Source organism: Bos indicus, chromosome X (assembly GCF_029378745.1).
Source record: "Bos indicus isolate NIAB-ARS_2022 breed Sahiwal x Tharparkar chromosome X, NIAB-ARS_B.indTharparkar_mat_pri_1.0, whole genome shotgun sequence".
NCBI classification, from domain to species: Eukaryota; Metazoa; Chordata; class Mammalia; order Artiodactyla; family Bovidae; genus Bos; species Bos indicus.
Window position 1 is genome coordinate 123820583 of NC_091789.1, and position 18744 is coordinate 123839326.

The following is an 18744-nucleotide window of genomic DNA, read 5'->3' on the forward strand; positions in this document are numbered from 1 at the left end:
TAGTAAACGGTATCCCTATAGAGTCAAATAGTATTTCTTAAAGTCTTCCCATATTTATTTTATAATTAATTTCTTGTACCTATGCAATATAATTGAGGATGATGTTCTCAAATAACTTTTATAATAGTTGGGTTTCATAATAAATTTGTTATTATTAATTGCCTTTTCATTCATACAACTGAAAAACCAGGTCTCTGTCGGAGTATTAAGCCTTCCATGTCAATTTGCTTATGATCTAAGAAAGCACAGTGTCCACTGGCACATCTATTTTATACTCCTCAACTGAGTGACAAAGGGTGACTGAAAGGTTTGATGACTGTGACATAGTTTTAAAACAATCTATTTTTAACTATTTTTGCTTAAAATCAATTTAAGTTTCTGACTTCCAGCCCAGCAATGAAGGTCTTTTGTTGCCTTCTAAGTGTTCATCTGTCACTCTGTTCACTATTTACATATGGCTCATCGACAACTGATGGCAACTTTACCCATCATTGCATATGGTCCATTAACAGTTGACAGCTGTCAGTAAGACAAGACTACTCAAGCCCTTCTCCATCCAGGAGGGTTTGACAAAGAGGAAGAGAGAGAGTCTGAACTAGCCACCTGCTGAGGCCATCTTAATCTGGCACTAATTAACTCTGCTGGCCGGAGTCCTCCTTTGCTACAGGAGAGAAGATACAGTTCAAAGAAAATGTTTGACTAAAATGCCTGCCTGAGTCAATCCAGTTATGCTTTTAAGAAATATCACCCACACCCATATGTGTCAGTTTATCCACTTCACAATATTTTTTTGCCACTGTGTAGATGTGCTCTTATTGTGTTAACAATTTAGGGGGAAAAAAAACTCTTATTTTGGAGACAGTTAGTGAGAAAACCTAAAAGTCAAATTTAAAATTGTAGCAGAGACACCTACTGAACACCTACTTTGTATGTAGCAATCTGCTGGGTGTTGAAGGTATATTTTATACAGCCATAGAAACAAAAGGCACAGTCTTTTGAAAGATTAAATAGAATACAGGGAAAGCTACCAAGTTAGGTTTTAGTTGGCTGTGATGTACTTTCTAATACAACCCAAGTAGGAACCCATTCTCTGGCTCAAGGAATTACTTGATCTATCACTTGATCTTACTATCGATTGCCTGTTCACTTGTCAATATTAATGGAACAAGATGGGAAAATGACTCAGTGTGTTATACTAAAGTGACAACAGACAACAAAAACAGAAATAAAACAAAGAATTTGGGCAAGGCTTTAAAACTGGGAAAGTCACTGAATAAAAAATGTTGAGGACAGAATATCTATTCTGAGATTCCCATAAACTACAATTTATGTCCTTGAACTTATTTCTGTGTAGTAAGTTATGGCTCTGCATGACAGAAAAGCCCTTCCTTTATCTACTTAGCTCATTCAGTTTGTTTTCTTATTCAAACATACAAGATTTTCACAAACTGTCATGTATACAAACATGAATTTATCTTTGTGTGGTGTTTTAACAGTCTTGCCTGACAAAGTTCTTTCTTTATATCAATGACAATCTCTGTTTCAAATATATGTCTATGCCAGACACATATGACTATAAAGGACTATACACTTAATTTCTGACAAACTATGTTTTAAATTGTTTTCCAAATGGTAAATAATTTTTCATACTTTTCAGTTCAGTTGCTACACGGTCTGCTCTCATTAATTATCTATTTGATACAGAGTAATATATATATGTGGGCTTCCCTGGTAGCATATATATATGTCAATCCCAAATTCCCAATTCATCCCTCCACCCCTTCGCTGCATGGTATCCATACATTTGTTCTCTAGATCTGTGCCTAATTCAGCTTTGTAAATTTGATCATCTATACCAATTTTTTCAGGTTCAATACATATACACTAATACATAATATTTGTTTTTCTCTTTCTGACTTAATTCATTTTGCATGACAATCTCTAGGTCCATCCATGTCTCTACAAATGACCCAGTTTCATTCCTTCTTCTGGCTGAGTAATCAGATCAGATCAGATCAGATCAGTCGCTCAGTCATGTCCGACTCTTTGCGACCCCATGAATCGCAGCACGCCAGGCCTCCCTGTCCATCACCAACTCCCGGAGTTCACTCAGACTCACGTCCATCGAGTCAGTGATGCCATCCAGCCATCTCATCCTCTGTCGCCCTCTCCTCCTCCTGCCCCCAATCCCTCCCAGCATCAGTCTTTTCCAATGAGTCAACTCTTCGCATGAGGTGGCCAAAGTACTGGAGTTTCAGCTTTAGCATCATTCCTTCCAAAGAAATCCCAGGGCTGATCTCCTTCAGAATGGACTGGTTGGATCTCCTTGCAGTCCAAGGGACTCTCAAGAGTCTTCTCCAACACCACAGTTCAAAAGCATCAATTCTTCGGTGCTCAGCCTTCTTCACAGTCCAACTCTCACATCCATACATGACCACAGGAAAAACCATAGCCTTGACTAGACGAACCTTTGTTGGCAAAGTAATGTCTCTGCTGAGTAATATTCCACTATATATATGTACCACATTTTCTTTAGCCATTCCTGTTGATGGACATTTAAGTTGTTTCCATGTTCTGGCTATTGTAAATAATGCTGCAATGAACATTGGGGTTGCATGTTTCGTTTTGAATTATGGTTTTCTCTGGCTATATATCCAGTAGTGGGATAGCTGGGTCATAAGGTAGTTCTATTTTTTTTTTTTTTTAACGAATCTTCACATTGCTCTTCATAATGGCTGTATCAGTTTATATTCCCATCAACAGTGCAAGAGGGCTCCATTTTTCCCACAACCTATCCAGCATTTATTGTCTGTATATTTTGTGATGATGGCCATTCTGACTGATGTGAGGTGACATCTCACTGTAGTTTTGATTTGCATTTCTCTAATATTTAGTGATGCTGAGCATCTGTTCATGTGTCTCTTGCCCATCAATATGTCTTCTTTGGAGAAACATCTGTTTAGGTCTTCCACCCATTTTTTGATTAGGTTGCTTGCTTTTTTTAATATTGAGATGAATGAACTGTTTGCATATTTTGGAGATTAATCCTTTGTCAGTTGCTTCATTGGCAAATATTTTCTCCCATTCTGAAGGTTGTCTTTTCATCTTACTTACGATTTCCTCTGTTATGCAAAAGATTTTAAGTTTAATAAAGTCCCATTTGTTTATTTTTGTGTTTATTCTCATTACTCTAGGAGGTAGGTCAAAAAAAGATCCTGCTATGATTTATGTCAAAGACTGTTCTGCCTATGTTTTCCTCTGTAAGTTTTATGGTATCTGGCCTTTCATTTAGGTCTTTAATCCACTTTGAGTTTATTTTTGTGCATGGTGTTAGAGAGTTTTCTAATCTCATTCTTTTACACATAGCTCTCCAGTTTTCCCAGCACCACTTACTGAGGATGCTGACTTTGCTCCATTGTATATTCTGGCTTCCTTTGTCATAGATTAGGTGATCATAAGTGTATGCATTTATTTCTGGGCTTTCAATCCTGTTCCATTGATCTATATTTCTGTTTTTTGTGCTGGGGCCATACTGTCTTGTTTACTGTAGCTTTGTAGTAAAGTCTAAAATCAGGGAGCCTGATTCCTCCAGCTCCAATTTTTTCCCCCATCATGACTGCTTTTCAAGCAAACTACTATTAAATCAAGAATAGCAACTATAATACTTAACCTACACATATTGTATATATTGTGAATACATCCTGAAGAGCTCTTGTGGGGTCAAGGTGAGAGCTAAGGGGAGGTGAATTCTTAATTGTTTACTTGCACACTGTAAAACATCATGGTGTCCACTTTCTTAAGCAGTCTGATATGTTTTCAGCTAAGTGATTCACCTTTTCCATTGAAATTAGTTTTTTAATTCCTGTTCCATCTCCAAAATTCAGGGAAGAAAGATGTTGGTAAGAAAATGAGAGCAGGGATGCCAATTACAGCAAGAAAATCATAAGTCAGAGCCTTCAATTAGTGAGATAAGAATATGATGACAACATAGAGGGTGGCTGCCAGCTCTCTTTCACATTTATTCCAGATTGGCTAAATTCAGTCAACCTAATTATTCCTTTTCATTCATTCATATTCATATTCATTCTCTTTCTCCCCTCCCACCTCTATAACTATGGGCTTTGTTTATTCTGACAGAAAATACTTTGAAATAGCAGGATAGTACTGGAAATTGGACAACTTGCTATTCTCTGAGGACTTTCTGCTTTCTAGTCTGAGGATGAGCAAGGCTTTGGGGATGAACAAGGCTTTGGGGATCATTGGATTTAACTTCCTTATTTTATATCAGAGGAAACCAAACTTTTTTTTTTAATTGGAGGTTAATTACTTTACACTATTGTAATGGTTTTTGCCATATATTGATATGAATCAGCCATAGGTTTACATGTGTTCCCTATCATGAACCCCCTTCCCTGCTCCCTCCCCATCCCATCCCTCTGGGTCATCCCAGTACACCAGCCCTGAGCATCCTGTCTCATGCATCAAACCTGGACTGGTGATCTGTTTCATATATGATAATATACGTGTTTCAACGCTATTCTCTCAGATCATCCCACCCTCGCCTTCTCCCACAGCATCCAAAACACTGTTCTATACATCTGTGTCTCTTTTGCTGTCTCACATATAGGATTATCATTTCCATCTTTCTAAATTCCATATATGTGTTAGTATACTGTACTGGTGTTTTTCTTTCTGGCTTACTTCACTCTGTATAATAGGCTCCAGTTTCATCCACCTCATTAGAAATGATTCAAATGTATTCTTTTTAATGGCTGAGTAATACTCCATTGTGTATATGTACCACAGCTTTCTTATCCATTCATCTGCTGATGGACATCTAGGTTGCTTCCATGTCCTAGCTATTAAAAACAGTGTTGCGATGAAAATTGGGGTACACATGTCTTTTTCAATTCCGGTAAGAGGAAACCAAACTTTAACACCATTGAGTGACAGAACTACTTCATACTATTAGTGACAAGACCATCAACAGACTTTAGGCTTTTGTGGGTTTTGGTCCCATTGCCATCATCACAGTTGAATGCTTCATCTCAAAAAAAGCAGTGACCAAGCCAAAATCTTGCTCCCCTAAAACACACACACTCTTTTCAGAATGCCAGGAAAACAAAAGGTACTTAGTATCTGTTGAATGTATGACAACTTGATCATATACTTATGTGGAAATATTCTGTTATCTAGAAAAGCAAGATCACTTTTAGGAAATACCCTCAGTTTAATTCTATGGGGAAATGATGAACTTTTTAAAAAATTAATTTATTTATTTTAATTGGAGGCGAATTACTTTTAAATCCATTTATCACAACTACAGGCTTCCCTGATAGCTCAGCTGGTAAAGAATCTGCCTGCAACACAGGAGATCCCAGTTTGATTCCTGGGTCAGGAAGATCTGCTGAAGAAGGAATAGGCTACCAACTCCAGTATTCTTGTGCTTCCCTTGTGGCTCAGCTGGTAAAGAATCTGCCTGCAATGTGGGAGACCTGAGTTCGATCCCTGGGTTGGGAAGATCCCCTGGAGAAGGGAAAGCCTACCCACTCCAGTATTCTGGCCTGGAGAATTCCATGGACTGTATAGTCCACGGGGTTGCAAAGAGTCAGACATGACAGTAACTTTCACTTCACTTCATCACAAGTACCCTTCCACCTGCAAAAAAAAAAAAAAAAAAAAAAGTTTAAAAAGTACCTCCATTTTGTGTTATTTTTTAAAGATTTATTTGTTTATTTAGGACTGCCCCCAGTCTTCATTGCAGCTCACAGGATCTTTCTTTCTTTGCAGTATATGGACTCTTCATTGTGGTGTGTGGGCTTCTCTCTAGTTGTGGTGCAAGCTCCAGAGTGCACGGGCTCCGTAGTTTGCATCATGCAGGCTTGGTAGTTGTGGCATATAGTTTAGCTGTCCCAAGGCATGTGGGATCTCAGTGCCACAACCAGGGATTGAACCAGCATCCCCTGCACTGGAAGGCAGGTTCTTAACCACTGGCTCACCAGGGAAGTCCCCAAAAGTACCTCCTTTTTAAAAAATGTTTTTTAAGATCACAGTCTATCAGTGACTTTAAATATTGAAAGATTACAGATCTTCTAATATGTCTAGAAGACAAGATATAAAATCTAAAGGACCAGAAAGACTTTCTTAAAATAGACTATAGAGCTAGAAAACAGAGACATCTACTATACAAAACCTTTTAAATATTATGAGAAAAGACATAACAAACAAATTCAAAGCAAATGAGAGATCTGAAAAATCATTTCAAATGCAAACGACATATAAAGGTTAATATCTACAATATATACAGTATACTTAAAACTGACAAGAGAACAACCAACCTAACAGGAAAAAAAAAAAAAACACAGAAAGAGCTATGAATTGGCTAAGAGAAAATCTAAAAGGCCAACAAACATATAAAGTTAAAAAACACAAGTCATCAGGCAAATTCCAAGTAACCGTGACTCAGCACTCTACAACTATCTTACGAGCATAAATTTAAACCAGTCTCTCACACCTCTTGCTTATGGAAATGTAAGGAAATGTTCACACATACATACTGATAGAAACAGAAAATAAATATACCTTCTTGTTTCATAGCAACTGTCAACATCTATTTAAAATATGTAAAGAGATATCCTTTAACCAATCATTCCTACACTTTGGAATCTATTCCACTGATACAGTGTTTAAGAACAAATATTCAAGGATGTTTACAGCAGCACATTTGCAGTGCCAAAGCCTAGAAGCAATGTGCCTACGGCAAATAGGATAAGGATGAAATAAATGGGGCTACTTCACCATGAAATACTATATATGTACCTTTTAGGAAGATAAAAACATTAGTGTTATGTCTGTTGACTTAGGTTCCCATTACCTATTAATGAGTGAGAAAAGCAAAAAGGAGAGAAGCCAATGTTGTATAACCCAATTTTACTAAAATGCGTTAAAAACTCTCTATTTGTGTGCTGTGATTTCTAAATAGAAATATAAGAACACAAAAGGAACAAGGGAGGGATACACACTTACTTTTTAGTATGTTTTAATTTTGTTGGGGAGTGGCAGCAAGGGGTATCTGACTTGAATCAAGGAACAGAGACAGAGAAGTCCAGCAGGAAAGGAGGAGGAGGAAAAGGAAATGTTACAATTAACTTATGCATTTATGTAGATTTAGCTGTCTATAAAGACATTAAAATATTTAAATGAAATTTCAAAATACTTTCTGGGGGAAATTATCATTTTTTGACATAGCCTCTGTTTAAAGCATTTTGTTTTTTGTTAAACTTTTTAGACTACTTAATCAAATTACTTATACTTTATTTGTAAAGCTACCATTTATCGAGGGCCAGAGAATGCATTAATTATTCTACATCTATCTTGCTAGGTTGTTTTTAACAGTTTAATTTGAGGATCAATAAATTCACATAAGTTACACTTCACGTCATGGCTGGGCCAATATCCAATTTACATATGTAAACTTTATGAATAGAGAATCCTTTTTGTTCACTGTTGAATCCCCAGAGCCTTCCATCATTGCTGGCATATAGCAGACAGCAAAAGCTGTTGAATTGGTAAAATGAATGACTATTCCTGATTATTCTTATGTATCATTAGAAATCAGACTTCTGAAGATGATTAAGTTACATAAGATTTAGTTTAAACTTTCATCATCCTATTTTTTATATTCCCAAACCAAAAATGACCCTAAAAACAGAAAACAAAAACCTAGAAAATTCTAAAAGCTTCAAAGCTTCAAGTTTCTACCTTAGAGGAAAAAGGTAACATGCTTCAAGTCTGATTTAATAACCGATCCATGTGGTAGGGCTTCCTTGTAGCTCAGTTGGTAAAGAATCTGCCTGCAGTGCAGGAGACCCAGGCTCGATTCCTGGACCAGGAAGATCCCCTGGAGAAGGAAATGGCAACCAACTCCAGTATTCTTGCCTAGAGAATCCCATGGATGGAGGAGCCAGGCAGGCTACAGTCCATGGGGTCGCAAGAGTCAGACATGACTGAGCGACTAAACCACCACCATATGTGGTAGAATTTAGTGTGTTACCACATCAAGGACTAAAATACGAGTCGGGCAGCCAGACCACCAAGATTCAAACTCTTGCCCCATCACTCAACAACTGTGTGACCTTGGGGAAGTAACAGCCTGTCCGTGCCTCTTCTCTAAAATGCTGTGAGTCTTAAATGATGCATGAAATAAAGAATTCCTAGCATAAGGTCTAACACATTGCAAAAGCTTAATAAAGTATTTTCTAATACTGTTAATAATGAAGTGAAAAGTAAAACTAATCATAGATTCCTTTTCATCTGTTTTTCAAATGCCAACAGCTTTTGTGCTCTGAATAGGAACACTGAATCAGGGTCTACATGGAATATTTGCTACTCTCGATACAGCTACCTCACAAAGGCCAAGTCTGAGGACTGGGGTCAGGAATGCCCAAGTGGGAACTGGGAAAAAAAGTCAAGAGACACGGAACTACTTATCAAGTTTCTAAACTGTAATGGGTATGAAAAAAACAAGGAGATACTGATGATCAGGATGAAATTGTGGTTAAAAAGCAGGTGGGTCAAAAGTAGAATCCACAAAGCAGAATACCCAGAGAACCCAGAAGAGCAGACTGGAAAAAAAAAAAATCAGGACAGTAGATGTGAGCTCCAAAACCAAAGGGAACTTGCTATTGATGGAAATCTGAGATCACACAGACAGTCCCTCGTCTTTCTCCTTCGAGCCAGCAAGATAGTCATTCTGCCAATTAAACCAAGATGTGGGTATCCCTGAATTGGTTGGACATATAGGAGTGAAATTAAATGAATTAAAAACTCTAATAATGTGAGTATCAAGCCATTTAATTCATTGCTTACCCATTTTAATGTTTTGGTTTTTTAATTGTCCTAAGTATAGCTACACCCTCCATTTATCTTAGATAACAAGCCCAATTTTCATTAACTGTAGTGACTTCTTCAGAGCCCAATTAATATGTTAAAAGCTCCCCAGTTCATACTGCCTATGTGTGGACCTGTGAAATCTTCCTATTGTTAAAATTAGAAGGTGGTTTAAGAAGCAATAACTTCATGCCTGCCCGGTAGGTTGGGCCAGAGTGACTAATGTGTTAAGTCAATTTTCAGTGAAACAAGAGCAATGCTTAATTTATAAATTTACAACACCTTCCTCACTGAAAAAGGAACATGATCAAAACTCCTGAGGCTCAGGGAGAAAGGACAAAGACCAATGCAAGCATATACAGAAAGACTAAAACAAAGCAGCTGTTTGGCAACAGCCTACATGAGAAGGCAGGAAAGTGAGGTACAGCTAGGGAGCATGTTCTCTGGTTTTCTGGGTTGTTGTTCAGTCAATCATGTCCAACTCTTTGTGACCCCATGGACTGCAGCATGCCAGGCTTCCCTGTCCTTCACTATCTCCTGCAGTTTGCTCATACTCACTGAGGTTAACAGGAGTCAAAGATGGCAAAGAATGGAACTGAGAAAGATGCTTCCAGAAGAAAAGCCAGAAACGTGCCACACACAAGAGTCTCTGCAGGAAGGCAAGGGTGCACATTTCACAAGTGTAGCTGGGCAGGTATTCAACCAGAGGTGGGGATTTCCTAGGTTAGATGAACTAACCTAGAAGTCCTAACAAATTCTTTTTGGAAATACATTTCCTTGGCAGGTAGACACAGTTACTTAGCCAGCAATCCTTGTCTTGCATAATTGAATATTGATTGAAAAGATGCAGTTAGCGCCTTCTAAGTAAAGTAGGTGGGTGCCGTATGTGGGCAAGGACTCAATAGTCGGATCACAGAGCAAGGCTTCGTGCTAACAAATGAAGGGTCTGAGCATCTCATTGTCGTTAACACCGGCCCAGCTTGTTCCTTTTATAAATCATCATTGTTATTCCAGACACTGACCATCCTAACAATCCTATCAAATTCACTTGAACTCAATTCAGTAAAAGAAAATTAAAAAGATTCATCCAATTTGATACTTGAAATACCTGCAAATGGGCGAAATGTGTTTTATTGTCATTTGAAAGCAGAACTTCTTCAAAAGGCTAGGTTCACTTTGGGTCTTGAGAAGACATTCGCTGGAGTTAATTGCTACGTGAAATAGAGTCATTATATGGCAAAAGCATAATGAGATAATCAAGACTATTTCTAAAAATCAACAATTTAACCCTGGCAGTTTGGATGGACAGCACATCTGCTGATGGCTTAAAGAAAACACATCATTAAAGGCATATATATATATTTTCTTTAAATATATATATATATATAAAATATATATATATATATAATATATATATATATATATTTTTTTTTAAGTAGAGAAAAGGACCATCCTGTTAATTTCCTGTTGGATGACAAAACCTAGCTTTGGCAAGACTGCCTTGTGAAGGGTTGTTTACCACTTGGAAAAGGGTTTCCTATTAGGCATGTACTGAATATGTTGCAATGTCACAGAACAGCGTCAGCTGTATAGTTGCCAAAAATGACATCAATTCTCACCCCCACAAAGGCAGACATTGTTAGGGGTACCATTAACAAGGCACACACTTTTTCTTTCCTCTACTTTTCCTCTATGGAGTAAGAGATCAAGGCGTTCCAGTGGAATTATCTTTCCAGAGATGAAAAAATACTTTTAAAAAATTTGACCCACAAAGGTTTTAAACAATACAAAGGCTGGTGAAAAAATAAGATAAAAAAGACAGTAATGGATACAACTATAAACTTTTCACAGAAGAATATATAGACAGAAATAGAAATATAGGCAGACACACGTGTGTGTATACCCATGCGTATACACTCTTCTCACAACATGTTTACCAAATGAACTGTATTTTAATCCTCTAAAACTGTACACTGAGTTCATTATCCATTTTTCACAGTTTTCTATCTGATTTAAATATCACATATGAACCATGGACATTCAGTAAAGGTTTTCTAATCCTCTATGCTGCCTAATAGTCATTAATAAAATCTAGAATTACTTAATTATCTTTGAACAAAGGCCAAAATGACTATAATTTTTTGAGTAGCTTCTGTATGCCAGGTTCTTCCATTAGATACATAATTACTGCAATGTAATGCCTACAAGGTAGTTATGATTATCCTCTTATGTTACCAAGGAGAAAACTGAGTTCAGAGAGATCAACGGAGTAGACCAGGGTCACAAAGCAAGAAGGTGGACAAGCTGGTACTCAGAAACAGCTTCTGATTTCAAAACGTGCACTGCCTGTTACAAAAGCTGCCCATCACCACTCACATCCTATCGGAATAATTTCTACACTAATGACAAAAAATTACTGAGGAGACATTAATAATTATAGTCTAGAAATTAACTGCTAAATGAGTATGTGACCTGCAATTCCCCAATAATAGATACCTGATGCAAGAGGCTGGAAGGATAGGAGGGAAATGAAGGAAAAGAGCAGGGAGGGAGAGGAAGGGAGGGAAAAGGAGATTTAGTGCTTTCATTCACTAATTCATCAAATATTTACTGAGTGCTAATTATGTCCCAGACGCTGATAGGAGCTGGATACAAAGTTTAGGAAAATAATTCATTATTTCTCACCTCACAGAGTTTCTAGGCAAGTGTGGGAGATTTTCACTAACCAAATAATCACTCAACAAAATATAAAATCACAACTCTGCTAATCCTGCCTGGCAGCAGTACACGGCACTATTCAAAGTGTGTTACAAGGGGATATGACACAGTCAAGGAAGGCCTGCCTGAGGACATAATAACAAAGGAAAAAACTTAATAATCATTAAGATGGAGGAGAGGGAACATGTTCAGACAATGGTAACTGCATGTTCAAAAGCCTGAGGCTGTGCTGAGGGTTGAACACTCATAAGTAAAAAGGACTTAAAGCAGCTGGCGAGGCTGGAATGCAGAGGGTGTGATGGAGTATGGAGGGAGACAAAGCAGGAAAGGTGGTTGGAGTTAAGGAGTTCTGGATTTTCCTAGGAGTACATAGAAGCCACTGAAAGTCATTGAACATTTGAAGGTGTTGAAAATGACTGGAGGACAGGGAAGCCGGGCATGATGTAGTTCATATGGTCACAAATAGTCGGACATGACTTAGCAACAGAACAACAATAGCGACAAAAATGACTGACTTTTATTATTTATTTTTTGGCTGTACTAGGTCTTCACTATGGTTCACGTGATTCTCTTGTTGCAGATGCTGCCCCAAGGCATATGGGATCTTAGTTCCCCAACCAGGGATCAAACTAGTATCCCCTGCATTGCAAGGCAGATTCTTAACCACTGGACCACAAGGCAAGTCCTGCCAAAGGACTGACTTTGTCAGACTATGACAGTGATAGCAAGTTCAGTTCAGTTCAGTCACTCATTCCTGTCCAACTCTTTGTGACTCCATGAACTGCAGCACACCAGGCTTCCCTGTCCACCACCAACTCCCAGAGTTTACCCAAACCCATGTCCATTGAGTCAGTGATGCCATCCAGCCATCTCATCCTCTGTCGTCCCCTTCTCCTCCTGCCCTCAATCTTTCCCAGCATCAGGGTCTTTTCCAATGAGTCAGCTCTCCGCATCAGGTAGCCAAAATTGGAGTTTCAGCTTCAACATCAGTCCCTCCAATGAACACCCAGGACTAATCCCCTTTAGGATGGACAGATTGGATCTCCTTGCAGTCCAAGGGACTCTCAAGAGTCTTCTCCACCACCAGCTGAAAAGCATCAATTCTTTGGCACTCGGCTTTCTTTATAGTCCAACTCTCACATCCATACATGACTACTGGAAAAACCATAGCCTTGACTAGATGGACCTTTGTTGGCAAAGTAAATGTCTCTGCTTTTTAATATGCTGTCTAGGTTGGTCATAACTTTCCTTCCAAGGAGTAAGTGTCTTAATTTCATGGCTGCAGTCACCATCTGCAGTGATTTTGGAGCCAAAAAATAAAGTCTGACACTGTTTCCACTGTTTCCCCATCTATTTCCCATGAAGTGATGGGACCAGATGCCATGATCTTAGTTTTCTGAATGTTGAGCTTTAAGTCAACTTTTTCACTCTCCACTTTCACTTAAGAGGCTTTTGAGTTCCTCTTCACTTTCTGCCATAAGGGTGGTGTCATCTGCATATCTGAGGTTACTGATATTTCTCCTGGCTATCTTGATTCCAGCTTGTGCTTCTTTCAGCCCAGCGTTTCTTATGATGTACTCTGCATATAAGTTAAATAAGCAGGGTGACAATATATAGCCTTGATGTACTGCTTTCCTGATTTGGAACCAGTCTGCTGTTCCATGTTCCGTTCTAACTGTTGTTTCATGACCTGTGACAGCAAGATGAGGATGCTATTGCAATCATCCAGTTGAGGCCAAGAGCTTGGAGGAGGGTGACAGCAGTGGAAACTTAGAGAAACAAAGAGAATTAAGAGATGTAGGACACTGTAACTATGATTATGCTTATGGGCTGTGGCTACAGTTACCACTATGGTTACAGTTATGGTTATCATATGGCCATGCAGGCTGAAGGGGAGAAAGGTTTAAAGAGTGACTCAGGTTTCTTGCTTGACTAACAAAACACATGGAGCTGTTATTCACTGAAGGAGGAGACAGAAGAGGATGAAGTCTGGTGGGACTTGATCATGTGTTGTAACCTTGACGTGTTGAGTCTACAGTGTCCCTTTGAAACATTCGAAAGGAAGTATCAGTTAGATAGGGCTCTGGCTGCGTGGTCCTGGAGATTAGAGGAGAGGTCTGGCTAGCAAGAGGAAGGCTGCAAGTCAAATGTAAATAGTGGTATGGCAGTTTTGAGAACTGCCCACCAAATATTTCCGGCTCTGTGTCCTCTGGGTATGTGGTTGGGTTGAACATCCTAACCTGAATTTATCAGTCAGGGGCTCATCAAAAACAGAAACCACTTTAACATTTAAACACAGGGAATTTAATACAGGGAACTGTTTACACAAGTGTTTAAAGAGCTGAGAGGCCAAACAGAGGATGGAGAGCAACAGAGAGTGACTCTTGTCTCCTGAGGATGTAGCAAAATAGTCAACAGGAAGCAGTATTAGCAGACCACAGAAGCCATTTGTGGAAGCTGAAAAAGCATCATGCCTGTCTGCTTGGAGTTGAAATCACAGAGAAGCTGCTGCTGCTGGAGACACCCTCCAAAACGGAAAGAGGGACAGAATGAACCAACACGTTTCTCCACTCTCTCTGCCCCTCCATTCTTGCATCAGTGCCTTTCAATAGCCAAAACCCCCTGGAAGCCAAAGAGCAAAAACATTTGGGAAATGCAGTCCCTTGAAAACCAGAGCAAGGTTTTGATGAAGGTGGAAAATGGACTCAACCCAGGTCCAAGAATGAGGACATAGGAAGCACAGGCCCCAGCTGACCCACAAAGGATGTGAAACCTATAACCTGAATGAGAAAGACATCTTTCTTTTAAGCCACTGAAATTCTGAGATTAGGGAATTGTTTGCTACTTTCAGCAAAACCTAGCCTATCCCGAAAGACACAAAAATCAGAACTGGTAAGTGGGGTGATGCCTCCCTGAACTTTAGAGGGTTGGCTGGCACTCAACTGATGAAACTAGTATTGAAAGCTAGAAGGATTATGATTGAAATAATGCACTGGAGACATATTAGGTAAAGCAGTTGTTAACAACTGTTTACAATGCAGATAATATACTTTCAAAATATATGACTGTTATCCTGATATAATTCTCAGATTTGTCATATGTCCTTACTTCCCCAACTTCTATGCCTCTCTAGCATAAGAGATTTTGGACTTCTGGATGGAATTTATGAAATGTCTCCCTTGAGAAGCAAGTAAGTTTGTTTCTGCTATCAGGCCTAACAGTTGAAAACTAGAAAAGCTAACTGCAGTGGTCATCAAATTTTTTTAAACTCTGCATTCTGGCTCCATGATAGGATTGCATTTTGGTGGGGTCATATGGCTTTTGTCCAAAGAGTTCTAAGTAGAAGTGATGTGTGTTACTTCCACATGGGATGATGGAACAGCTGGTGTGAAAACTCTAGAATTTTCTTTCCCTGTGACACAGAGGCTAGCAACATTTTAGATCCAAGTTAATCCATTAGCCTAGATGTCAAAAGACAACATGATATAGAGCTCCCAGCTGACCTACTAGGACATGTGCCATGAGTAAGAAATAATCTTTATGGTTTTAATTCACTGAGAGGTGCGGTTGTTTGTTATGATGATAACCCAGATCATTCTGTTTTATACAAGTGGTAATTAAAGCCAGGCATGTAAAATGAATGAGATTGCCTAGAAAGAGAATAGATTGTGCTCAGGAGAATATACTGCCAACAGAGTCAGAGAATAAAAAGAGAAAGGAGGACAAAAGCTAGAAGTTTCTGCCTCAGAAGCAATCTGAAGAGGGTGCTTCAGGAAGAAAAGAATGGTCAAGTGTCCATTACTGCTAAGAGATCAAGTATCAAAGAGGGAAAATTTCTACTGGATTTAGCAACAAGTTGGTCCTGATCTCAGCAAGAAGTCTTTCACTGAATGAAGGAGACAAAGGCCAAAACAGCACGGTTTGAGGACTAAGTGGGAGTTTGAGGAAATGAAGAAAGAGTGTAAACAACTCCTTTGGAAAGCTTCCATGGAGGAGAGGTTGAATGCACCGAGAGACAGCCTTAAAATACGTATCTTGAAACAATTAAGACTTGTGCCCAACATAAATCATCTCCATGGCATAAAGTATCATCTACAGTATAATTATTTAGAATTCTACTTGCTGAGGTGGGATAACAATCACCTTTAATGTAAAATTGAAAGCACTCTGTGATTCTTTTAGAAATCTGCTCTGTACTTTTGTTTTGCATTTTTGTTTTTTTCAGAGATGTGCTTTATTAGTTCTCCATTAGTTCACAAATCAAATGGTAGAATTAAACATACAAGACAGCTTTTTTAGAAAGAATCACTGTTTTCTAAATTACTTTGTGAATATAATACTTATAGTCTAATTATTCATCAATTTTAACAAATATTCCACATAGTGAAAAATGTTAATAATAGGAGAAACTGTTTTAATGTAACTGTGATTGTCAACTTCATCTGAAAAAAAAATGCTAAGAGTCAGAAAAATGTTAAAAAAAAATGAAAGAGTCTAGTTCAACAAGTATTTAAATAAAATATAAAATAATTCTTTACAAAAAATGAAGTTGACAAATTTTATGAATATAGGATATTCAATTTAAATTATAATTAAATATAATTTTAAACACAAATTTGAAATGAAATAAGATACCATTTTTCACCTACCAGATTAGTAAAAATGGATGTGGAAAACTGACTTCTTAAATTTGGAGAGTCATTTGGCAATACATATTGAAATTTAAAATACACGTACCCTCTGACCTAACAATTCCACAGCCTGGAATCTATGCTGTACATACACTTATAGAAGAATGCCAAGAATGTATACAAAAACTATTATGGAAAACTGCTTATCATGGGAGGAAAAAGACAACAATGACAAAAACAACAGAAACTTGCTTTTGGTTTTTTTTTTTTTTTTTTTTAAGAGAAATATATGCACCTGCAAGTTCACAGCTAAACTTAACCACAAGGGATACCTGCAGATTGTAACATTATTATTTAGACTTCCATATGTTTGCCTCATGATCAAATTTGGTTCTATCAGGCAGAGATGTGTTGTCCACACAGCATGTAGTTTATATATAGAAAAGACTGCACCGATTCCATGTTACAAAAAAAAAATAGTTATTGCAAAAAAGCACTTTTTTTTTTTTTACTCGTTTCACTTATATTCTCAGTGTATAGCTCTGTGCTAAGAACATCCACTGCACACACTTTCACTATTTTCTGATGGCATCCTTCAGTCAAAAAATATAATTGCTAACAAACTAATTAGCAGCCTATTGTTGACGAAATGGTCAGTCCCTAACATTTTAAATAATTTTCTATTTTTTTGTAGCCCTACAAAATAGAATGCACTATCCAAAGGAAAGATTCATACTGAATGTACAGCTTTTAATTTCCGGTTTGCCACGTTGTATGTACATATTTGCATTTAAAGGCAGCAAGGGAAATACTATGAAATTTAATAATAGTAATAACAACGTCAACAACCTTTCATCAAATGCCTAGAATGAACCAAATCTGTGTTAGGTGAATTATATATCTTAATTCAAATCCTTTCAATAAACTTAAATGTTAGGTGTTATAATTCCTGTTTTACACGCAAAGTGTACTAGTTTAAGTACATACAGATAGAAGGCGAACCAGCCAGGATGCTAATCTAACCAAGCCCCTAGGTCACCAAAGAGTGGATATTTTTCATTACAAACACAAATAGTCAACCTCCAGATTGACAAGGTAATAGGCATAGAGATTTATTCAGCTTTGTGAAAAGTGTGGCATATTTTAGAAAGAAGTATTCTACCTAGAGCTAGAAGGTAGAAATTTGTTTTAGAGTCTGATAAAGATTGTTATTAAGACCCTCAAGTAGAACTCGATTATGTAGCATTGACAAAAGAAACTCTATAATGAAAAGGTCTTATTTTTCAAAACATTTCACCTATTTATCTCAAAGGACCTTCTGAGTTATCACACAGTAGGCAAAATAACAACAGTAAAAATAATTCAAAACAATTTTTACAGTGAGACAATAAATAGGGATGGAAAATCCTCTCATTCTCCTATTAATATTTATTCCTATTTTTCTATTAAATGCTTTCAAATTTACCACTTGCTGAGTGAACTTACATGTAAGACAACTGGTCTCATGTTTGTATATAGGGCACATTCATAATTAAAGGCTATTTTCTATACCATCCCACTAATATAAAATCATAATTTAATTTTAAAATGCATCATGCCGAGAATGTGGTTCACATCCTGGCTTTATCATTAACTCCCACCATGGGTAGGACTATCAAAAATTTACAAGGTTATTTTTTCTAAAACTAGCTAACAGAGAAACTTCCCCTGAAGTTCCAAACCATGAAGTGCCTTCAGAATGGACATACAATGTTTTTGTTTCATGGGTAAAATTCACTATCACGCATTCTGTTGAGTTTCTATTTAGCTGGTTGTCACATTTCCAAGCACCAATCAAACAAGCAGCTTGATATGGGGAAATGGAAGCACCTTTAAAATCAGAAAATGAGTCTTTAGGTACTGATAATGTACAAATATTATTGTTTTTGACAAGCCATGGAGACCCGTATAAGCCCTGTTTCCCTACTGTTACAAATTAAATAATAATACATAATTCAAAGAGTCATGATGAGAATAAAATGAAAAAGCACCTTGAAAGCTATAATATCAACTTCCATAAATATGTGAGTTATTATAACATGACAGATATTGTACAAAGAGTAGTTCATTCAACGGATAACTGCTAAAATACTTTAAATACTTTAGTTGTTTGCTGGCCAAAGAAAACAGTTTTTGTCCATGGTAAAAAAGATATTGTTCTACAAAAAATGAAGAAAAAGTATAATAAAATCTCAACTTTTCAAATAAATACAAAGAACTCAAATCACAAATCTAGAAATAGTTCAGCTTTACTTTTGACACATCCTAAATTTGTATTCAGCCAATCTTACCTAATAAAACTTTACTACTGTTATTGTTATCATTTCTGTAAATATACACTAAATGAGGATGGTCCTGGAAGACTTGGAGAATGATCCTGGGAAGAAAAAGCTGAACAGTTTTTCTAGGTACCAAAGGAATAATTATGCTGGAATGGATGTTGATTTCAATGAAGATGCATATGACC